This window comes from Canis aureus, chromosome 32, assembly GCF_053574225.1.
Source record: "Canis aureus isolate CA01 chromosome 32, VMU_Caureus_v.1.0, whole genome shotgun sequence".
In the NCBI taxonomy this organism is placed as follows: Eukaryota; Metazoa; Chordata; class Mammalia; order Carnivora; family Canidae; genus Canis; species Canis aureus.
Genome location: NC_135642.1, coordinates 3,161,829 through 3,185,539, shown reverse-complemented (window position 1 = coordinate 3,185,539; position 23,711 = coordinate 3,161,829).

Genomic DNA, 23,711 nt, shown 5'->3' with positions numbered 1-23,711 from the left:
ATAATATATTTTGTAGAAGGAAGTTACTATGTGTATTCCACACGTAAGAGTGGGAAGCTATGCTCATCAACTTGAGGGTGGAATGTCTGCACAAATTGTTTGAAATTCTTCTACATAGGAGATTTCTCTTCTTGTGGCTTTGTTTTTTTTAGTTTCTTTTTCAAAGATGTTATTTATTTATTTGAGAGAGAGAGGAGAGAAAAACCATGAGTGAGAGGGGCAGAGGGAGAGGGAGAGGCAGGTTCCCTGCTAAACAGGGAGCCTTCCTTTGGACCTGGATCATGATCTGACTTAAGGCAGAAGCTTAACTGACTGAGCCACCAAGGTGCCACTATTTCTTTCTTTCCCTCTTTCTTTTTTTTTTTAATAATATATTCACTTTTTATTGGTGTTCAATTTGACAACATACAGAATAACAGTGCTCATCCCGTCAAGTGCCCCCCTCAGCGCCCGTCACCCATTCATACAGATCCCTGACCTCCTCCCCTTCCATCACCCCTAGTTAGTTTCCTAGAGTTAGGAGTCTTTATGTTCTGTCTCCCTTTCTGATATTTTCCACACATTTCTTCTCCCTTCCCCTATATTCCCTTTCACTATTATTTATATTCCCCAAGTGAATGAGAACATACAATGCTTGTCCTTCTCTGATTGACTTACTTCACTCAGCATAATATCTTCCCGTTACATCCACATTAAAGCAATGGTGGGTATTTGTCATTTCTATTGGATGAGTAAGGCCCACCTTTTCTCTCCCTTCATCTTCTGAGTCTCCTATGATATGAATATTATTGTTTTAATAAGTGGCTGAGTTCCCTAAATCTGCCTCTGTGGTCCATAACTTTCTTTGTTTTTAAGGCTTCCACTTGGGACTGCATCTCAGTTATACCATTTTTATCATTCGCCTGACTAAATTTTAGTTCTTTTATTTCTACAGTAAGGGATTCTCTAGTTTTCTTCTGTGCTCTTTTTCCACCCCAGCTGCTATCTTTATAATCATTGTTTTAAACTGTATTTAGACATCATATATACAAAACATATATATGTTTTGATGGACTTCCTGGCTGTGAATACTACCTCATGTTATTTTTTTTTTTGATACCTCATGTTATTTTATGGAGGTGAATTTCTCCATCTCATTATATTTTCCAGAAAAGAAAGTAGGAAGAAAAAGAAAAACCAAGAAAAACAATAACAACTGCCCTCCCCCCAAAAAACCACTAGATTATTTTGGCCTCCTTGTAATAAGATTCTAAATCCCAAAATAACAAACACAATTAATGTTCCATGAAAGTAAAAATAAGAAATATATAAGGTACATACATAAAAAATAAAATAAAGCAATTAATAAAATAGAATCAAAGAAAATACATGAAAATAAAGCACAAAGTACAAAGGAAGCTAGACCCTACTGTCCAGGCAGCGCTGAAGCTCTGCAGCCTCTTGAGTCTGACAACTTGGTGGCAGCGAATGGTCTGTGTGGGGTCTGGGGATGGCCCATGGTGCTGATTATCAGGTGCACATCTGCCTTGTAGATGCACCTGCGGGGTCAGGGGTGGGGTGGTCTTCAGCGCCTCTGGCCTCCAGCAGGTGGCGCAGTGGTACTCCCTGAGATTGGCGCTGTTTGGCATGATTTGGGAGGGGACACTGGGTCCTCTGGTTCTGGGGCTAAGCATCCCACCCCCCAGTCTGCAAGCCCTCCACAGAAGAGCCCCCAAGCGCATCTCTCAGAACCCTGCTTTCACTTTGCCCGCGTCCGAAATGCTTTTGGTTTTGTTTTTTTTATCTCAGACTGTTGTGCCCAAGATTGCAAATCCGAAATACCATGGAGAAGCCCACACCAAAGCAAACACACGAGGGTTTATTTACAAGCTCGAGCTTGAGTCCAAGTATACCTGACAGTGCGGAGCAGGGACTTCGACCCCGAGGTGAGTTTTTGCGTAGGTTTAAGGGCTTGTCTCGGGGACCTCCAGAAGGGCTAGAGCAATTCTTCAAGTTCTGTGTACATTTTGATATGGGGCATTCAAGGGCATTGAGCTCTGTTCTCATTCTAATAGGGGCTTCCTGCCCTTGGCCTGGGCTCAGTTTGATTCTATTGTGGGGCTTTCTAGGACATTAAGCTGTAAACAGAAAAGGTTCCACACCTGGAAGTGGGACGTCACACTGTCCCTATATGCTGAAGATGCGGTACTGGAAACAGGAAACTCGGGACCCTCCACCAAAACCTGTTAGAACTAAGGAGTGAGTTCAGTAAAGTCACGGGACACAAACTGACCCTACAGAGCAGAGTAGCCTTGCTCTGTCCCGACAATGAGCACTCAAGAAGGAAAGGAAGGACGTGACTCCCTTCTCAGGAGCATCAAGGAGAATAAATAATGAGACTGAAACATAGGAGCACAAGACTTGTTCACTGAGCCATACAAGGCTCTGTTCTGGGAGGCCGTCCTGGGTTCGAGGGGTGGGAGCCTCATCTTGTGAAAATGTCCGCAGTTCATGAAGCCACCCTCAGTTTCAAACTCATTCCTATCAAAATCATGGAATAGCAGAAAAAAATATCTTAGAAATAGCAAAAAAAAAAATAAATAAATAAACATAACGTCAATCTGCCTCCACAAATGACCCCGGACAGCAAATCAGTACTGGAGGAGCAGGAGAGAGTGGGACACAGCACTTTCCTATTTCAAACGATGTCACAGACACAAAGGATAAAGCAATGTGGTTCTCGGGCCCCCAGCTGGCTCCGTTGGTTACGCATCTGACTCCTGACCTCACCTCCTGTACTGATCTCAGGGGTGGTGAGTTCTAGCCCTGGGCTGGGCCATTGAGGGTGCGTGGAGCCTACTTAGGCAAACCAGTCCCATTGGGGGTGGTTCTGGCATAAGCTGAAGGAGCAAAACAGAGAGTCCAGAAGGAAATGTGCTCTGATACAACGGATTGTTTTAACTTAATTTAATTTAAACCCAATTAATTAACGGATAGTGTATTATACTTTCAGAGGAAGAATCAGGGATTCACCAGTTGGAGATAACAGCAGTGCTCGTGACATCACGTGACCTCCTTCATGCAGGTACCCTGTTAACCTCCCCGCCTCCAACGACCATCAGTCTGTTTCCTATCATTAAAACTCTGTATTTTGGGGATCCCTGGGTGGCACAGCGGTTTGGCGCCTGCCTTTGGCCCAGGGCGCGATCCTGGAGACCCGGGATCGAATTCCACATCGGGCTCCCGGTGCATGGAGCCTGCTTCTCCCTCTGCCTATGTTTCTGCCTCTCTCTCTTTCTCTCTCTGTGAATATCATAAATAAATAAAAATAAAAAAAAGAATCTGTATTTCCTGCAACTGTTTTCATCTTATTTGTTTTTCCTTCCCTTCATAGTTATATGCTTTGCTTTTTAATTCCACCTATGAATGACACCACACGGTCATTCTCTTTCCTGACTGACTTATTTCATTTAACATTGTCCCTCTAGTTCTATCCACGTCATTGCAAATGGCAATATTTCCTTCTCTTTGATAGCTGAGTTCCATTCCTCTCTCTATGACCATCATCTATCTCCCATCCTTTTTATCCATCATCTGCCACAGGGCACCGAGGCTCCTCCCACAGTGTGGCTACTGTGGACCCGGCTGCTGTGTACATTGGGGTGCAGGTGTCCCAAGTCTCACTGCATCTGTATCTTCGGAGTGAAATCAGGCCGTTCACCTGCTGTTCTCAGGATGTTACAAATAGAGTCGCCCTGCAGAGCCTTCACACTGTTTCCAGGGTGGCTCCACCAGCCCACAATCCCGCCCGCAGTGGAAGGGGGTTGAGTGGGTTTTGCGGGACGTGGTAAAACTCTGGTCCACATTTCATTTCGCGTCCTGTGGGCTCCAATTCCTTGTCCTTAAGTATTTCTGGGGAAGCCAGGTGTTGGGCTCCGTTTCAGTGAGACGTTTCCAAAGCTAACAGGCCACAGCAGGAGCCTGGAAGGAGGCAGGTGCAGCCCCTGGAGCGCCACTGCCTTCTGCACAGCCTCCTGCAGCACCTAAGTGTCCTGCAGGGGGCACCTGAGGCCAGGCCCCACCCAGCAGGCATGAATGTGCAGTAGGCCTCCTCTGCCTGCACTAACAGGAGCCAGCCTGTGCTGGGGAGGCCTGAGGAGGACGTGGGGACACGTCCACGCTGATGAGCCGCAGCTTCAGGAAATTGTGGGCTCGCATCCGTGCTGAAAGGAGACCTTGGGCCTCCTCAGGACTCACGGGGCGGCTTCAGGAAGATGTGGGCCTGCATCCACGCTGACAGGAGACCCTGGGCCACCTCAGGACATAAGTTGAGGCTTCTGGAAGCTGCGGGTCGCATTAATGGTGGCAGGAGCCCCGGCCTCCTCAGAACCCTCAGTGATGCTTCGGGAGGACGTTGTATCACATCGACACAACAGGATGCTGAATCCTTAGGACCCCTGGTGTTGACTTGGGGAAATATGGGATGCGTCCATGCGGACAGAAGACCCCAGGCTTGTCAGGGACTGTGGTGAGGCCTAAGAAAAATGTGGGTGCCGCATCCACACTGACAGGAGTCTCCAGCTTCCTCAGGACCCACTGTGAAGGTTTGAGAAGATTTGGGGTCACATCTATGCTGACAGGAGCCCCCAGCATCCTCAGGTCTTATGGGGAGGCTTGAGGAAAATGTTAGGCCACCTCAACACTGACAGGACGCCCGTCCTCCTCAGGACATGCACTTTGGCTTCGGGAAATGTGGGGCTGCGTCTATGCTGACAGGAGCCCACAGCTCCTCAGGACGTGTGGTGAGTTTTCTGGGGGACGTGTGGCCATGTCCAGGCTGACAGGAGCCCCAGGCCACCTGAGGACCTGCTGTGAGGCTTCCAGATGATGTGAGGCATAGTCCACAGTGACAGGAGACCCAGCGTCCTCAGGACCCTCTGACTATGACTCAGGAACAATTGGGGCCACGTCCGCACTCACAGGAGCCCTGCTTCCTCAGGTCCCCCTGGAGGACTCTGGAGGCATTGTTGGGGGTCACGTCCACATCAGAAGGGACTACTCAGAACCAAAGGGTAAGTGAATGGGTAGAATGAATGGTAGGGTCAGGGGAGGGGAGGCAGTTGGTGGTTAGGCTTAGGTTAGATGTTAGCTGTTTGTGATTAAGCTTATGGTTACGAATACAGGTTAGGGTGAGGGATAAGGGTAAAAGTCAGTGGTTAGGAGTTAGGATGGGGTTAGGGATTAGGGAATGGGGTTAGGGTTAGTGACAGGATTTAGTGTTAGGTTTAGGGTTTAGGCTTTAGGGATTAGGACAGGAGGTTTGGAGGTGGGGTTAGGGTTATGGTTACAGTTAGGGTTGGGCTTAGGTTTGCATTTAGGGTTAGGGGTTAGGGTGTGAGTTAGGGTTAGGGGTAAGTGTTAGGGGTTAGGGTAAAAGTTAGGGCTAGGTTTAGGGTTCGGGCGAGGATTAGGTTTAGGATAGGTGTTAGGGCTAGTGTTAGGGTTAGTGTTTAGTTAGGGATTAGGGTCAGGTCAGGGTCAGGTTACGGTTTTTTAAAACGGTAAGAGATAGGTTTAGGGAGTGGTTTAGGAGTTAGTTTTAGGGTACAAGTTAGAGTACCATGTGGGGTATGCGATAGGATTAGTATTAGAGGGTTAGGGTTAGGGTACAGGTTAAGGTTAGGAATAGGATTTGAGTACATTAAGTTAAGGTTAGGGTTAGAGGTTAGGGTTAGATTTAAAACAGGGGTCAGGGATAAGGGTTTCGAATAGGTTTAGGAGTTAGGGTGAGGGTTGGCAGGAAGGTTCACTGAATGGGTTTTGTTCTTGGGGTTTGTGTTTGGTTGTCGATTAGTGATGGGTCTTGTTTAAGGGTTAGTTTAACATTAGGATTAAGTGTAGGGTTAGGGTTATGTCTGTGTATGGTTAGAGTTTGGGTCCTGGCATGTGCCTGCACTGGGACTCCTAGTATCTTGGGCCGTTGAGTTTTATGCACTCTATTTAGGTTTTGGGTTCAAAGATAGCCTGACTCCACCAAATTAGCAGCCTCCCCAGAGACTCAAAATCCAGGCTTCTCATGGGGTCAGAATAGACATGACAGGCTTCTTCCAAGCTGAGCTAAGGAGGGGATTTGTGGCTCAAAATACTCTTTATTTGGATTTTTAGTTGTCTTTCTGATTTTTTCTCTAGTGCGCACATGTTTCTTCAATACTACCAATTATTATTTGAAAGTTTTACTTGAATTCCTGTTTGTAAACACAGTATGATATAGTTTCAGGTTTACCACTTAGTGAATCAACACTTGGATACAACGCGTGGTACTGGTCACAGGTGCCCTCCACTATCCCCATCCCCTGATTCCCCATCCCCCCACCTTCCTCTGGTATTTATTAGTTTATTCTCTGTGGTTAAGAGTGGGTATCTTGGCTTGCTTCTCTCATCCCCCCTGTGCCCCTTTGCCAGTTTGTTTGGTTTCTTAAAATTCAGCTGTGAATGCAATTGTATGGTATTTGGTATCTGTCTTTCTCTGACTGAGTTCATTTAGCATAAATCCTTTCCACTCCTTCCACATCATTGTAAATGGCTTCATTTCATCCCTTCTGATGACCGAGTGATGTCGCAGTATGTATATTTACCACATTGTCTCTGCCCGTTCATCTGCCGATGGACGAAGGGCTGTATCCACAGTTTGGCTGTTGTTGATAACGCTGCTAGAAACACTGGGCTGAGTGTCCCCCTCGAATCTACTAAAGTACTTTTGTGTCCTCAGGGTAAATACCTAGCTCTGCAAATTTGGAATCGTAGGTTAGCTCTATTTTTAACTTTTTTTTAAGTAAATTTTTTTTATGATAGTCACAGAGAGAGAGGCAGAGACACAGGCTGAGGGAGAAACAGGCTCCATGCACCGGGAGCCCAATGTGGGATTCAATCCCAGGTCTCCAGGATGATGCCCTGGGCCAAAGACAGGCACCAAACCACTGCACCACCCAGGGATCACCTATTTTTAACTACTAGAGGACCCTCCACACTGTTTTCCACAGTGGCTACTTCTGTTCGCATGCCCACCAGGAGTGTAAGGGAGCGACCCCTTCTCCATAGCCTCACTAAAACCTGTTGTTTCTTGTGTTGTTAATATTACCCATTATGACGGCTGTCAGGTGAACTATCATTGTGGTTTTTGATTTCCATTTCCTTGATGATGGGTGATGCTTAGTGTCTTTCCTTGTGTCAGGTCGCCATCTGGCAGTCTTTCAGAGAGAAAGTCCATTCATTTTTCTGCCCAGCTCCAGTTGCATAATTTGTTTTTAGGATCTTGAGATTTATATTTGCTTTATGTGTTTTGCATACTAACTCTTTAGTGGATGTGTTGTTTACCAATATCTCCTTTCATTTTGTATGTTGCCTTTTAGCTTTGGTTGTTTCCTTCACTTTGCGGAAGCTTTTCAATTTGATAAAGTCTCAATAGGATTTTTGCTTTTGTTTCCCTCACCTCAGAGGCATATCTAGAAAGAACATTCAATGGCCAATGTCAAAGCCTTTGTTGCCTATCTTTTCTTCTTTGTATGGTTTCAGGTCTCACAGTTAGGTCTTTCATCCATTTTGAATTTATTTATTTATTTATTTATTTATTTATTTATTTATTTATTTTAATTTATTTTTTATTGGTGTTCAATTTACTAACATACAGAATAACCCCCAGTGCCCGTCACCCATTCACTCCCACCCCCCGCCCTCCTCCCCTTCTACCACCCCTAGTTCGTTTCCCAGAGTTAGCAGTCTTTACGTTCTGTCTCCCTTTCTGATATTTCCCACACATTTCTTCTCCCTTCCCTTATATTCCCTTTCAGTATTATTTATATTCGCCAAATGAATGAGAACATATAATGTTTGTCCTTCTCCGACTGATTTACTTCACTCAGCATAATACCCTCCAGTTCCATCCACGTTGAAGCAAATGGTGGGTATTTGTCATTTCCAATAGCTGAGTAATATTCCATTGTATACATAAACCACATCTTCTTTATCCATTCATCTTTCGATGGACATCGAGGCTCCTTCCACAGTTTGGCTATCGTGGCCATTGCTCCTATAAACATCGGGGTGCAGGTGTCCCGGCGTTTCATAGCATTTGTATCTTTGGGGTAAATCACCAACAGTGCAATTGCTGGGTCATAGGGCAGGTATATAGAACAAATTATTTTAAGATTTGTGTGGAATCAGAAAAGACCCCGAATAGCCAGGGGAATTTTAAAAAAGAAAACCATATCTGGGGGCATCACAATGCCAGATTTCATGTTGTACTACAAAGCTGTGGTCATCAAGACAGTGTGGTACTGGCACAAAAAATGACACATACATCAATGGAACAGAATAGAGAATCCAGAAGTGGACCCTGAACTTTATGGGAAACTAATATTCGATAAAGGAGGAGACTATCCATTGGAAGAAAGACAGTCTCTTCAATAAATGGTGCTGGGAAAATTGGACATCCACATGCAGAAGAATGAAACTAGAGCACTCTCTTTCACCATACACAAAGATAAACTCAAAATGGATGAAATATCTAAATGTGAGACAAGATTCCATCAAAATCCTAGAGAAGAACACAAGCAACACCCTTTTTGAACTCGGCCATAGTAACTTCTTGCAAGATACATCCACGAAGGCAAAAGAAACAAAAGCAAAAATGAACTATTGGGACTTCATCAAGATAAGAAGCTTCTGCACAGCAAAGGATACAGTCAACAAAACTCAAAGACAACCTACAGAATGGGAGAAGATATTTGCAAATGACATATCAGATAAAGGGCTAGTTTCCAAGATCTATAAAGAACTTACTAAACTCAACACCAAAGAAACAAACAATCCAATCATGAAATGGGCAAAAGACATGAACAGAAATCTCACAGAGGAAGACATAGACATGGCCAACATGCATATGAGAAAATGCTCTGCATCACTTGCCATCAGGGAAATACAAATCAAAACCACAATGAGATCCCACCTCACACCAGTGAGAATGGGGAAAATTAACAAGGCAGGAAACAACAAATGTTGGAGAGGATGCGGAGAAAAGGGAACCCTCATACACTGTTGGTGGGAATGTGAACTGGTGCAGCCACTCTGGAAAACTGTGTAGAGGTTCCTCAAACAGTTAGAATTTATTTATTTTTATTTTTTTAAATATTTTAATTTTTAAATTTTTTTATTTATTCATGGTAGGCACACAGAGAGAGAGACAGGCAGAGACACAGGCAGAGGAAGAAGCAGGCTCGGTGCACCGGGAGCCTGACGTGGAATTCGATCCCGGGTCTCCAGGATCATGCCCTGGGCCAAAGGCAGGCGCTAAACCGCTGCACCACCCAGGGATCCCGAATTTATTTTTTATATATATGGAGTAAGAAAGTGGTCCAGTTTCATTCTTCTGCATGTGGCTGCCTGGTTTTCCCAACACCATTTGTTCTTATCCTGGGGTCAGGGTTAGGGTTTGTTGAAGAGACTGTCTTTGTGCCATTGGATATTACTTCCTGCCTTGTTGTCCATTAATGGATCATAGAGTTACAGTTTTGTATCTTGTTTCGACTTTCCATTCTGTTCTATTGATCTAAGCATCTCCTGTTGAGAGATTCTTGATTGCAGATTCAATTTCTTTGCTGGTTATCTGTCTGTTCAAGATTCTTATTTCTTCCTTTTTCATTTTTGCTATGTTATATATTTCAGGAATTGATCAATGTCTTCCAGGTTCTAGGTTCCTGGCATATAATTTTTCATAATGTTCTCTTATAATCGTTTGTATTTCTCTAGTGTTGGTTGTTATTTCTCTTTTTTCATTTGTGATTTTATTTAGGTCCTTTCACATCTTTGTATTTGTTCTCTTTTTTAAAGATTTTCTTTATGTATTCATGCGAGACACTGAGAGGCAGAGTTATAGGCAGAGGGAAAATGAGGCTCCATGCAGGGAGCCTGATGTGGGACTTGATCCCCCAGGACCCCGGGATCATGACCTGAGCCAAAGCAGATGCTCAACCACTGAGGCACCCAGGTGCCTTGCTGATTCAATTCCTTTGCTAGTTATGGGTCTGTTCACACTTTCTATTTCTTCCTATTTCAGTTCTGCTCATTTGCTCATTTCTAGGGATTTGTCCATTTCTTTCAGGTCTCCCAGTTTGTTTGCGTATAATCTTTCATAGTATTCCCTTATAATTGTCTTATTTTTCTGGTGTTGATTGTGATCTCTCTTCTCTCATTTGTGATTTTATTTATTTAGGTCTTTTCTCTTTTCTCGTTGATAAGGCTTGCTAGGGCTTGATCCATTTTCTTAATTATTTTAAAGAAACAGCTCTCAGTTTTGTTTTTCCATTCTACGGTTTTGTTGTTCCTATATTGTTTATTTCTGCTCTCATTTTTATTTTTTCCCTTCTTCTGTAGGCTTTAGGCTATGTTTGCTATTTCTTTTTCAGCTCCTTCATGTGTAGGGTTATAATGTGTATTGGAGACTTCTTGTTTCTTGAGGTAAGCCTGTATTGCTATGTACTTCCCTCTTAGGACTGCCTTTGGTACATCCTAGAGGTTTGGAGAAACATGTTTTCATTTTCGTTTGTTTTATATTTCCTCTTTAATTTCCTGGTTGCTCCATTCATTCTCTAGTAGGATGATCATAAACTCAACATATTTTTGGTCTGTCCAAATTTTTTCTTACTGTCGACTTCAAGTTTCATAGCGTTGTGGTCCAAAAATGTACAGGTGTGATATCAACCTTCTTGTAACTGTTGTACCTGTTGAGAGCTGTTTTGTGGGCCTTGATATTATCTGTTCTGGAGAATATCCCATGTGCAGTTGAAAGGAATGTGTATTCTGCTTTCGGATCGAATATTCTGACTATATCTGTTGAGTCCCTGTGGTCCAGTGTGTCAAGGCTATTGTTCACTTGTTGATTCTGCTAGACGATCGGTCCATTGCCATAAGTGGGTGTTGAAATCCCCTGTCAGTGTATTATTACCAGTGATTTCCTGTATGTTTGTTGTTAATTGGTTTCTATATTTAGGTACTGCCATGTTGGCAGCATAAATATTTAGTTGTTTGATCTTGATAGAGTGTCTTTTTAATTATGAAATAATGTTCTTCTTCATCTCTTCTTACAGTATTTTTCTTCCTTTTTGAGATTTAAATATTTTATTTATTTTTCATGAGAGATACACAGAGAAGCAGAGGCAGAAACATAGGTATAACGAGAGGCATGCTCCCCTAAGGGAGTCCGATGTGGGACTCGATCCTGTGATCCCAGGATCACACCCTGAGCCGAAGGCAGATGCTCAACCACTGAGCCATCAGGTGTCCCCCAGGGTTTGGTTTCAAATCTCGTTTGTCTGATATAAGTATGGGTCCTCCAGCTTTCGTTTGATATCCATTAGCGTGGTAGATGATTTTCCCTCCACTGACTATCAATCTGCTGGTGTGTATAGGTCTAAGGTGAGCATCTCGTAGGCAGCATACAGATGGATCTTGTTTTTTTAATAACGATTTTATTTATGAGAGAGAGAGAGAGAGGCTGAAAATTAGGGAGAGAGAGAAGAAGACACCCCACCAGGAGCCCCAAATAGGACTCGATCCCAGACTCCAGGATCACGCCCTGAGTCAAAGGCAGATGCTCAACCCCTTGAGCCACCAAGGCATCCCAATCCTGTGTTTTAAGCCACTCTGATACCCTATATCGTTTGACTGGAGCATTTAGTCTATCAGCATTCAGAGTGATTATTCAAAGATATGAACTTTGTGCTTTTGTGTTACCGGAAGAGTTGGTGTTTCTGGTGACGTACTCTCGGCCTTTCTAGAGTTGTTGTTTTGGTCTCTTTTTTTCCCCCACTAGAAGAGTCCCTCTGAAAATTCCTTACTGGACTGGTTAAGTGGTCATGAACTCCTTTATATGTTGCCTGTCTGGGAAAATCATTATCTCTCCTCTCCTCCTGAATGACACCCTTGCTGAAGCAAGAATTCATACAAATTGGACTCCAATAAAAGAAATTTAAAAACATAAAATAAATTTTTGGTCTTATAATTGAGGAAAATGGCATCTAGGAGGTAAACCAGAAGCTGAAAGAGCGGAGGACAGATTTCACCGTCCGTAGCCTTCACAGGGACATGATGTCCTTTCCAAGGAGGGGCCTCCCCTCCGTAGGATGCTTCCTGCCCCTCTGTGCTCCTTGTTGGAACCCAGCAGGCACATCTCTGTGCCCCCAGCACCTCTGCAGTCATGGTTTATTGCATCTTTCATGTAGCCTATTGGGGACCACAGCGTCGTGTATGTAACCATCCGGCTGCTGTTAGACAACATTGGGTGGATTCCAACTTTTGTTGGTTGTGTGGTGTGTGTGTGTCTATCACATGTAGCTATCACGTGCAGCTATTGGATCCTCTGCCTGGGTCACCCAAATGCCGAAATGGTTGGCACAACATCATTTCTGGTGCTGGCGCTGGGCGGCTAGCTAGGCTCTCATGGCAGACCAACGGCTCGCGCGTGCAGTGATTTTCCGCTGGAGGGTAGGCTGAGCTGGAAGGTCCGGCTTGGCCATATTCCCATGTGCGGAAGTGGGTCCTGCCATGCGCTGGCTGCTTATCTTCTCCCTGATGCCTCTCCAGCAGGGAGCTAGACCTCGGGGCCATCCTGGTGGGAGCTCCTGAGGAGCCAGCTGCCCATGGTGGGGAGCCCTGGGACTGCCTGTGTTTGGGAGTCTGGGTGGGGACGGGGCTGGGGTTCTTCGGTCCCCTGTGCTGCCTGGCATTCAGGCTGAGCCCCATGCTCACCCAGCCCCTATTCACTAAGGCGAGGAGGGTGCCCTCCACATGCTGGTGTGAGAGATCTAGCACCACAAGGTGTGAACGCCGAGTACACCTTGTGAGGGTGGCCCACGTGCGTGAGCTGCAGTGTGGGACCCAGTAAATTTAACAAAAATCCCTTACCCCTGGACAAGCAGAGCAGGACTGATTCCATTTTGTGCTCCACCAGCCATCTCCCCTATGACCCCACGTGACCTGCTTATGGCTTAAGGCGCTGCCTCACCTGACTCAAGCCGCTGGCACACCCTAATCTGAAATCGGGTCATCACAATGTAACCCTGCATTGTGCCACACAAAGCTGCGCGCCAATTCTGACCAAAGTAATAGGCCAGTTCAAGTCGATACTAAAAGGTAAAGTGTAATTCAATCAGCCACCTGCGTGTGGACAAACATGACTACGCATCTTTCAGCATTCCCATGTGCCACTGGCTCCTATAAAGCTGCTATACCTCTTAGTCTCGGGGTCCAAATCCCTACTTCTCTGTGTCTGGTGCACTTGGACCCAAACTCCAGCTTGTAAAGAAACCCTCGGGAGTTTGCATCGGTGTGGGCTCCTTGGTGGTTTCTCGGATTAGCAATCTTGGGCACAACACAAGGGCCTGTTGTCCTGACATCCCTTCCAGGGCCACGCTACCACCCCGCAGGCCCTCTGTGCCCCAGGCACACAGGCACGGGGATACGGGGAGGGGAGGAAGTGCCCCGGAACCCAGCCAGCCCTGGCCCCCTGGACAGAGAGAACACAGACTACCCAGGTCTCTTCCACAGACACTGGTGCCCTGAGGCTCCCTGGCTGTCACTCTGTCCCAGCCCCTCCTGGCCTGCTGGGCACAGGCTGAGTCCCAGTAAAGTCTATGGTGCCTGACCCTGGTGTCTGGCAGCCCCTGGAAGGCATGTGAGGATGTCAGCTGGGTGTGACTGGCAGCGCCACTGTAGGGGCTGTTTGGGGCATGGATGTAGCCCCTCCTCCTCTCTCGGGGTCTCTCCACATCCTCTGCTCAGAGTTATGGGATACACATAAATGGGTTGGCTGTGCATTTTGCACCACAACACTTTATTGACGATCTACAGCAATGGGGCTCAGAGCCGAGGGCACGTGCTTTCCCCTGGGGAGGGAGACCTTTCTGTCCTTTAGGGGAGGGCAAGAATCACATGTGGGGTGGGGACGGGTGCTGGAGTCCCCCACCTGGGAGCATGTTTGGACTCCGGGTGGGGACGTGTCCTGAGGTTTCAGCAAGAGAGACGGTTCTGAGGGCAGCAGAGCTGAGCTGAACCTGAGCTCATGGGTTCCTGCACTGTTCCCCGCAGGGTAGCTGGACCCCAGTCTCGAGGCCCTGGGGCCCCAGAACCTGGTGGAGCCTGTCTCCTAGTGTGGGTGCGGGTGGGGCCCACTGGCCTACCCCTTCTCTCCCCAAAATTGGGTGTCCCGGGATTCCTAGGGCTGCCCTAGGTCAGTGACCTGGATCTGTGGGGCACACCCAGGGCCCAAGAGGCCACATCCAGCTGTGGGAGGGCTCTCTCAGCCTGGGGCCAGAATCTGGGGCTGGCCAGGGCCATGGGGGGCTGGATCCCATTAGTCTTTGTGTTGGGCCTGGGGGGGCTGAAATCACCCCAACCCCACAGAGCCCGGGGCCAGGCCAGCCCATGTCATTCTGGGTTAGGGGCTGGTGTCCTAAGCAGGGTGTGCCGCCCTCCAGGAGGGACAGTGGGTGGAGGCAGGGCACAGTGGGTCCTCTGCACCACTCACCTGCACCCACCCTGTCTGGGGCTCCCTGCCTTCCCTCCTTCCTGCAACCCCTGGGTACTCTATGGGAAACCCGGTCTTCTGATGGGAGCAGGGTATCCAGAGAACCCCGGTGAGGCTGAGTATGTCCCACAGGGGGAAGCTCTCCAGGGTCCTTGCTGAGGACAGATGCTGTGGGGGTGGATGTTGTGGGGGCAGGGGCATGATGGTGGTGGAGTGTGGGGAATGGTTTAGGGGGATGGTGGGGGGAATAGTGTGGGTGGGGATTGTGTGGGGCTGTGTCGGAGTGAGGGGGATGATATAGGTGGGATGCTATTGGGGATGATGATGAAGGGGGATGGTGTGGGGGTGGGGAAAGAGGGGTTGACATGGGGGGCCTGCACACAGGGCATCCACTTTCTCTCAGACGCACATGGATACGTCTACAGATAAAGGCGATCCCAGTCTGGGGTTTGCTGTGACACCTGCCCGTGGGGCCGCGCGTGGTCAGTGAAGGACGCTGGCTGGACTGGGGGCATTATCTGGGGGTCATCATACTATGTATGTTTACAAATTGCAAATTGTCTCAAATTAAATGCATAGAATTTAGATATATATAAAACACAAAGTGTGGGTGTCACCCTGACCCGTCCGACCCTCATGGGAACGATGTGTGTCCTGCTCCAGCCACGGCCATGCCGCCTGGCCCGCAGGTCCGGTTACTGCCCTCCACGGGCCCCAACGCAGCCCCCTACTTCTCAAGGGGCCGTCCCTCGCCCCTGTGTGGTTCAGCTCCCATGGAAACCCCTAGAGGCACCGACCCAGTGACCCCCTCAACCCCGAAGCCCCGGGGGTTGGGGCACGGGTGTCATCCCCTGCACCCAACCATACAGTGGTGTGTTGCTAGCTGCTGTTGCTTCCCCCGGCCTCTTAAGCCCCGTGTTCCCTACCCAGAAGCCCCTGTGCCTCCCCCGGGGCCTAGAAGCCCCCTGACTCAACAGCCTCTCCCCACCCTCTAGCAGTCCCAAAACTTGATTTGGCTGCCAAACATCTTGTTGATGTCCAGGTCTATCTGCGTGATGTCGCTGAGGAGACGAGGCCTCCTCCTTCATTTCCTGCGGGAAAACCAGGGAGGAGGAGCCGGAGTCAGGGACACAGACACCGGCCAGTCACCAGCTGCCATCCTGGGCAGGGAGCCCTGGGGCCACCATAGGAGTGTGTCCTGCTGAAACCTCCTTTCTTCTCCTGGGAGGCCGGGAATGGCCAGAGTGCCGACCGTGGCTGTGGGACCTCTGTGAGGGGCTGTGGTGAGCCGCTATGGGCAGGAGGTGACTGAGGGTCAGCCTGGGTGGGAGGTGACAGGGTATCAGCCCAGGTGGGGAGGGGACTTGGGGGTGTTGTGCCCAAGATTGCAAGTGCCCAACACTTGGGGGTGTTGTGCCCATTATTGTCCAAGCCGACACCGATGCAAACACACGAGGGTTGATTTCCAAACTCGAGCTTGGGTCCAAGTATAACCCACACAGCGGAGCAGGGACTTGGACCACGAGGTGGGTTTTAGCTTAGTTAAGGGCTGGTCTCAGGGTCCTCCAGAAGGGCTGGAGCAATTCCTCAAGTTCTGTTTACATTTTGATATGAGGCCTTCAAGGGCATTGAGCTTTGTTCTCATTCTAATAAGGGGCTTTCTGGGACCTTAAGCTGTAAGATTTTTTTCTTTTTTTCCTATAACTGAAGTAATGTAAATTTTAGCTCTTATACACACGGTCCTGGGATGGCAGTACTTGTGCTAACCGTGAACTTAAAGTGGAACGGCCTCAATTTTCTCAGCCTCCCCACAGACAAGTGACTGAAGTTTTAAACTCCAAATTTTAGGGGCTGCCCTGGTGGAGACCTGTTCTCTTCCTGCCCGGGAGGGTGTCCTCGCACTCCTGGCCTTTGCTGGTCTGTCCCAGGAATTGGGCCCCTGACTGCACAGGGGTTTGCAGCTTATGGCCACACAGGGCAGACAGCTGGCCTGAGCCCCGCTGCTCTCAGCCGGGTTCCTGCTACTGTGCCTGGGAACAGTTGGCGCCACCATCCTTGGGATCCCTGGGATCCTGAGCCCACCCTGTCACTCCAGGGACTGCCCCCCACTTCTCCACCTGAACACCTTAAGGCTGGTGTGTCCCCCACTCTAGGAGACTTCTGAAAGTTCAATTTTTGTGCACTGCTGCTTATAATATTGTGAGTATATTCGTCAGTTGGCTCTCTGCCCTTGTGGGATCCGGGGTTATGTCTCTCCAAGATCAACTGATTGATTTTTTTTAAGATTTTATTTTTCTGTAATCTCTACAGCCAACATGGGGCTTGAACTTGCTACCCCAAGAACAAGAGTCCCATGTTCTTACGAACCACACTGAGCCAGTCAGGCTCTCTTTGATTGATTGATACATGTTAATTGAAGCAGGGGTGTTGCATGTGTCAGGGCAGAAAGTGAGCCCACGCTTTGAGGTGTGATGGAGTCATTTGGACCTGATCAATGTGAAAGAAACCGTAGCTTCTCTGGGAGCCCAGGGAGCAGGGCCCACACACATGAAAAGTTGATAATTTCCTTTACGGTAGTAGTTATTTTACTATTTATTTAAAGTGCTATTCAATGGTAAATGTCAATTTAGGATTGGGATACTGTGAGAACGTTCTAGGATTCGGAGGTAACTAAACCTTCCCGTCCAGGACTTAATGTTCCAGTTCGATGCAAAGATAGGCAAGGAAGCAAAGAGTTATGAAACATGACAGTGGGGTGCCTGGCTGGCCTGGTTGGGGGATCTTGATCTCAGTGTTGTGAGTTTGAACTCCAGGTTGGGTATAGAGAGGACATGAAACGAAAATATTTAACAAATAATAAATGGATGAACAAATAAAGCATGACATCAAAGGTAAGTGTTTGCTTATGTCTCACCTGCGAACTATTCTTGATCGCCCCGCTTGTACTACTTAGCCCAGATGACGTCCTCCACAAGGGATAGTCCTGCCTCAGTGTAAGTGGGCGTCTTTCACTGTAAGACCTGTGGTTCCCCTCGTTCTGCAGGGAGAGAAGAGCCATGAAGCCACGACTTCGGGGGATAAGCATATACCTAGGCAATGACCATTTCTGAACCCGGTAGCCAGAGCTCGGCCTCCTTTAGGACGCGATGTCATAACGAAGCCTCTTTGGTCATTGTCTTGGATGCAGGGTGGAGGCTAAACTAGAATTAGGAAGAACAAAAGAGGAGGAAAACCAGAAGCTGAAAGAGAGGAGGACAGATTTCACCATCTGTAGCCTTCACAGGGACCTGGTGTCCTTTCCTAGGAGGGTCATACCTGGAGCCTGCCTCCTGGTATGGGGTCGGGTGGGGCCAACCGGCCTATCCATCCTCTCCCCACCCTGGGTTGTCCCGGGATCTCCCAGTCTGCCCTAGGTCAGTGACCTGGATCTGTGGGGCACACACAGGGCCCAAGAGGCCACGTCCAGCTGTGAGAGAGCTCACTCAGCCTGGGGCCAGAATCCAGGGCTAGCCAGGACCATGGGGGCCTGGATCCCATTAGTCTTTGTGTTGGGGCTTGGTGGGGCTCAAATCACCTCAGCCCCCACAGAGCATTGGGCCAGGTCAGCCCAGGTCCCTTTGGGTTAGGGGCTGGTGTCCTGTGCAGGGTGTGCCGACCTCCAGGAGGGACAGTGGGCGGAGGCAGGGCCCAATGTGTCCTCTGCACCACTCACCTGCACCCACCATTTCAGGGATCCTTGCCTTCCCTCCTCCCTGCAAGCCCTGGGTTCTCTATGGGACAATCGGGCTTCTGATGGGAGCAAGGTATTCAGAGAACCCTGGGGAGGCTGAGCATGTCCCACAGGGGGGCAGCTGCACTGGGTCCTTGCTGGGGGCCGGTGGTGTGCTGGTGGATGGTGTGGGGCAGGGATATGATTGTGGTGTTATATTAGTCCGGTACAAATATTAGCTAATGAATCCATATTAAAATAGTCGCATTAACCAAAGACCATACGTTATTCAGTTTTCCTTAGATTTTGCTAAGTTACTATCCTTCATATCACATTCCATTTGTACTCATGTTTTCTTAGGCTCCTCTGGATTGTGACAGTCTTTCAGCCATTCCTTGTTGTCGTTGAACTGGAACACTTTGAGAAGTAGAGTATTTTGTAAAATTTACCTCAGTTGGGACATGTCTGTTGTTTATCTCATCATTGAACTGTTTTTGTGGATTATATACAGAGATATACTGCCATTTTTATTATATCATATAAATGATAGATATTATCAACATGATTTATCAGTCTTGGTATTGATCTGATCATCTTGCTGAGGTAGTGTTTGTCAGCTTTCTCCATAGTAAAGTGATTGTATTATTATTATTATTTTTATTTTTATTTTTATATTAAGATTTTCATATTATATTTTGTAGAAGGAAGTTACTATGTGTATTCCACATATAAGAGTGGGAGGCTATGCTAATCAACTTGAGGGTGGAATGTCTGGACAACTCCTTGAAATTCTACTACATGGGAGATTTCTATTCCTTCTGTTTGTTTCTTTTTCAGGATGTTATTTATTTATTTGAGAAAGAGAGGAGAGAAAAACCATTAGCGAGACGGGCAGATGGAGAGGGAGAAGCAGGTTCCCTAATTCAGGGAGCCTGCCTTGGGACCTGGATCATGATCTGAGCCTAATGCAGAAGCTTAACTGACTGAGCCACCCAGATGCCACTTTTTCTTTCTTTCTTATAATAAATTTACTTTTTATTGGTGTTCAATTTGCCCACATACAGAATAACACCCAGTGCTATCACGTCACGTGCCCCCCTCAGTACACGTCACCCATTCACCCCCACCCCCATCCTCCTCCCCTTCTATCACCCCTAGTTCATTTCTCAGAGTTAGGAGTCTTTATGTTCTGTCTCCATTTCTGATATTTTCCACACATTTCTTCTCCGTTCCCTTATATTCCCTTTCATTCTTATTTATATTCCCCAAGTGAATGAGAACATACAATGTTTGTCCTTCTCTGATTGACTTACTTCACTCAGCATGATACCTTCCTGTTCCATCCACATTGAATCAAATGGTGGCCATTTGTCTTTTCTAATGGCTGATCAAGGCCCACCTTTTCTCTCTCTTCATCATCTGAGTCTCCTATGATATGAATGTTATTGTTTTAATAAGTGGCTGAGTTCCCTATGTCTGCCTCTGTGGTCCATAACCTTTCTTGTTTTGAAGGCTTCCACTTGGGACTGCATCTCAGTTATAGCATTTTTAACATTGGCCTGACTAGATTTTAGTTCTTTCATTTCTACAGTAGGAATTCTCTAGTTTTCTTCTGTGCTCTTTTTCCAGCCCAGCTGCTACCTTTATAATCATTGTTTTAAACTGTAATAAGACATCATATGTGTGTATTGATGAACTTCCTGGCTGTGAGTACTACCTCATGTTATTTTATGGAGTTGAATTTCTCCATATCATTATTTTTTCCATAAAAGAAAGAAGGAAGAAAAAGGAAAACCAAGAAAAACAATAACAACTACCCTCCCAAAATAAAAAAACACCAGATTATTTTGGCCTGCTTGTTAAAGATTCTAAATTCCAAAATAAGAAACACAATTAAAGTACCATGATAGTAAAAATAATAAATATATAAGGTACATACATAAAAATTAAAATAAGGTAATTAATAAAAAAGAATCAAAGAAAATAAATGAAAATAAAGCACAAAGAACAAAGGAAGCTAGACCCTACTTTCCAGGCAGAGCTGAAGCTCTGCAGCCTCTGTGGTCTGACAACTTGGTGGCAGTGAGTGGTCTGTGGAGGGTCTCGGGATGGGCCATGGCGCTGATTCTGAGGTGCACATCTGCCTGGGAGATGCAACTGTGGGGTCAGAGGCTGGGTGGGCGTCAGCGCCTCTGGCCTCCAGTGGGCGGCGCTGTGCTGCTCCCTGAGACTCTCCTGATGGGCGGGATGTGGGTGGGGACTCTGAGTCCTCTGGCTCTGGGGCTGAGCATCCCCCCCACCCCCACCCCCCCACCCCCCCGCCCCTCCCCCATGTCTGCAAGGGCCTACACAAAAGACTTTTCAACACCCAGGGTCTCCACTGCTTCTCTCAGAACCTTGCTTTTACTCTGCCTGCGTCCCAGCTTCTTTTGGTTTTGTTTTTTTTCTCAGACTGTTTTGCCCAAGATTGCGAATCCGAGAAACCACCGAGAAGCCGAGACCAGTGCAAACACACGAGGGTTTATTTACAAACTCGTGCTTGTGTCCAAGTGCACCCGACATAGCGGAGCAGGGACTTGGACCCCGAGGTGGGTTTTTTTTTTTAAATTTTTTTTTATTTATTTACAATAGTCAAAAGGGGGATATTGGGCCGTGTTCACGCTGACAGGAGCACCGGTCCTCTCAGGACCCTCGGTGAGGCTTCAGGAAGATGTTGGCCTGCATACACCCTGATAGGAAACCCTGAGCTACCTCAGGACCCGCGGGGAGGCTTCAGGATATTGTGGGCCCGTATCCACGCTGACAGGAGCCCCTGGGCCACCTCAGGACCCACGGGGAGGGTTCAGGAAGATGTGGCACTGCGTCCACTCTGGCAGAAACTCCTAGACCCCTCAGGATATAAGTTGAGGCTTCTGGAAGCTGGGGGCCGCATTCAGAGTGACAGGAGCCACGGCCTCCTCAGTACCCTCAGTGACATTTTGGTAGTACGTGTGGTCATGTCCACACAAAAGGACGCTGACTAAGAAAGATGTGGGTGCTGCATGCACACTGACAGGAACCTCCAGCCTCCTCAGGACGCACTGTGAAGTTTTGGGAATATTTGGGGCCACGTCCATGCTGACAGGAGCCCCCAGCCTCCTCAGATCTTATGGTGAGGCTTGAGGAAAATATGGGGCCACGTCAACACTGACAGGACCCCCGTCCTCCTCAGGACCTTCACTTTGGCTTCGGGAAATATGGGGCTGGGTCTATGCTGACAGGAGCCCACAGCTTCATCAGGACCCACAGTGAGTTTTCTGGGGGATGTGAGGCCATGTCTAGGCTGACAGCAGCCCCCGGCCTCCTGAGGACTTGCTGTGAGGCTTCCAGAGGATGTGAGGCATAATCCACAGTGACAGGAGACGCGGCGTCCTCTGGACCCACTGACTATGATACAGGAACACGTGGGGCCATGTCCGCACTCACAGGAGCCTGGTTTCCTCAGGACCCCCTGGAGGACTCTGGAGGTGCCGTTGGGGGCCACGTCCATATCAGATCGGACTCCTCTGAACCACAGGGTAAGTGAATGGGTAGAATGAATGGTAGGGTCAGGGGAGGGGAGGCAGTTGGTGGTTAGGAGTTAGTGATTATGCTTATGGTTAGATGCACAAGATACTAGGAGATGTTAGGTGTTAGTGATTATGCTTATGGTTATGGATTAGAGGTTATGGTGAGGGGTAAGGGTAAGGGTCAGTGGCGAGGAGTTAGGATGTGGGTTAGGGGTAGGGATAGGATTTAGAGTTAGGTTAGGATTTAGGCTTTAGGGATTAGGGCACGAGTTTTGGAGTTGGGTTTAGGGTTATGGTTAGAGTTAGTGTTGGGTTTAGGTTTGCAGTTAGGGTTAGGGGTTAGAGTTAGGGGTTAGAGTTAAGAGTTAGAGTTAAAGTTAGTGCTAGGTTTAGGGTTAGGGTGAGGGTTAGGATTAGGATAGGGGTTAGGGCTAGGGTTAGGGTTAGTGTTTGGTTAGGGGTTATGGCTAGGGTCAGGTCAGGGTCAGGGTATGGTTTTGGAAAAGGGTAAGATATAGGGTTAGAGAGTGGGTTAGGGGTTGGTTTTAGGGTACGGGTTAGGGTACAGTTTGGGGTATGAGATAGGATTAGTATTAGAGGGTTAAGGTTAGTGTACAGGTTAAGGTTAGGAATAGGATTTGAATACCTTATTTTTTAAAGGAAATTTTCTTTTTTTTTTAACTTTTATTTATTTATGATAGTCACAGAGAGAGAGAGAGAGAGAGAGAGAGAGAGAGGCAGAGACACAGGCAGAGGGAGAAGCAGGCTCCATGCACCGGGAGCCCGATATGGGACTCGATCCCGGGTCTCCACTATCACGCCCCGGGCCAAAGGCAGGCGCCAAACCGCTGCACCACCCGGGGATCCCCCGGATCCTGTTTTTTAAGCTACTCTGATACCCTATATCTTTTGATTGGAGCAATTTTTCTATCAGCATTCAGAGTGATTATTGAAAAATATGAACTTATTGCCTTTGTGTTACCGGTAGAGTTGGTGTTTCTGTTGACGTTCTCTGGGCCTTTCTAGTCTTTGTTGCTTTTGGTCTCTTTTTTTCCCCCACTAGAAGAATTCCTCTTAAAATTCCTTCCTGGACTGGTTTAGTGGTCATGAACTCCTTTATACTTTGTCTGTCTGGGAAATCTTTATCTCTCCCTCTTTGCTGAATGACACTCTTGTTGAAGAAAGAATTCATATGAATTTGACACCTGTAAAAAGAAATTTAAAAACATAAAATAAATTTTAGCTATTTTCATTGAAGAAAATGGCATTTAGGAGGAAAACCAGAAGCTGAAAGGGAGGAGGACAGATTTCACCCTCCGTAGCCTTCACAGGGACCTGGTGTCCTTTCCAAGGAGGGCCCCCCCCTCCGTAGGATGCTTCCTTCCCCTCTGCACCTCTTGTTGGAACCCATCAGGCACATCTCCGTACCTCTGACACCTCTGCAGTCGTGGTTTATACCATCTTCCATGTATCCTTTTGGGGACCACAGCATCGTGTATGGAATCATCCCGCTACTTTTTGACAACATAGGGGGGATTCTGACTTTTGTTGGTTTTGGGGTGTGTGTGTGTCTATCACATGCAGCTATCATGTGCAGCTATCGGATCCTCTGGCTGGGTCACCCAAATGCCGAAATGGTTGGCACAACATCATTTCTGGTGCTTGATCTGGGCAGCTAGCTGGGGTCTCCTGGCCGACCCTGTGCTCGCTGGTGCAATGACTTTCAGCTGGAGGGTCAGCTGAGCTGGAAATTCCTGCTCAACCACATTCTCATGACCTGCAGTGGGTCCCGCCAGGCGCCGGGTGCTTCTATTCTCCCCGATGCCTCGCCAGCAGGGAGCCAGACCTTCGGGCCGCTCTGGGGGGAGCTCCTGAGGAGCGATTGCCCATGGCGGGA